Raw genomic sequence first — 912 nt, 5'->3', positions numbered from 1 at the left:
GAGAAAGTCGTCCATCATTCCTCGAACATGAGTATACTAGGGCTGGTAGTGTGAGTGGGCAGGTGAGTAGCAAATTTCACCATATACTTTCTCATAGCAATACTGTATCTCCATCTTGAGTACAAGGCAACTAACTTATTTTTTAAGCAGGAGAGCTACTTTTGCTCATGATGAGCATTGGCAAATTATATTCTCACTTTCTCCACTGTATCAGGGCAGTATTTGGACAAGTGTGTTCTAGTTAGTAAGATCCCAAGGAATATCTTTGGTTTTAAATAGTAATAGGTTTCTTTTATTAACTCCTTTACCTCTCCAAGCATTTAGAAGGCAGCAGAGCTGCTTTCACATCCTACAGTACACTGACTTGCCAAAGATAATATAAGTTTTCTTCTTTGTATAACCATGCTAAATTTATAACTGCATATATGGAACTCTTATTTGTCTTGGAGTGCTTTCTTTCTTGCCTGCAGTTTGTACAGTTTGTATCATTTTGTTGTTTCACCTCACCTAGGCCTAGGATGACATGAGGATATAATGGTGTAAATGTATGTGTAAATTAAGAGGTTTGTATATATAACAAAATTATAACAAAATAATTATTTATACTTCTTGTCCACAGTGTTTTGCAGTCATATACTGTACTCTGCTTTAATTGGCATTCACCAGTTGGCTTATCATCAAGTAATGTCACCTGATACTTGAAAGATTTTGTAGTAACAGCATTTAGGGTAGTATTGGTTTTTAAAAAGCATTAGAAAATGTTGTTGGGTATGTAGTTTACCTGTGACAATGACTTTAAATTGTCAAGTCTCTGCTGCATGACTTCATTCTTCATTCAGTTGTGCTTCTTACTGGCATTTAACTAAACTTATTGGAAAATAAGAATGGTTAATGACAGACAGAGAGTGAGGT

The 912-nt window shown here is 35.2% G+C and overlaps 1 protein-coding gene across 11 annotated transcripts in view; it reads right to left on the bottom strand.

Moving 5' to 3' along the window:
* Positions 1–906: 906 nt before the first annotated feature.
* LOC136852581 (calcium-transporting ATPase sarcoplasmic/endoplasmic reticulum type-like) overlaps positions 907–912 on the bottom strand; it is a 98925-nt gene continuing 98919 nt past the window's right edge. For all 11 annotated transcript variants that reach the window (XR_010857188.1, XR_010857189.1, XM_067127404.1 and 8 more), the window contains one exon: positions 907–912. This exon is cut by the window's right edge. The gene's annotated coding sequence lies outside the window, so the exon portion shown is untranslated.

This window comes from Macrobrachium rosenbergii, chromosome 25, assembly GCF_040412425.1.
Source record: "Macrobrachium rosenbergii isolate ZJJX-2024 chromosome 25, ASM4041242v1, whole genome shotgun sequence".
NCBI classification, from domain to species: Eukaryota; Metazoa; Arthropoda; class Malacostraca; order Decapoda; family Palaemonidae; genus Macrobrachium; species Macrobrachium rosenbergii.
The sequence above is the reverse complement of the archived record's forward strand: the minus strand, read 5'-3'. Positions and strand labels throughout refer to the sequence as shown.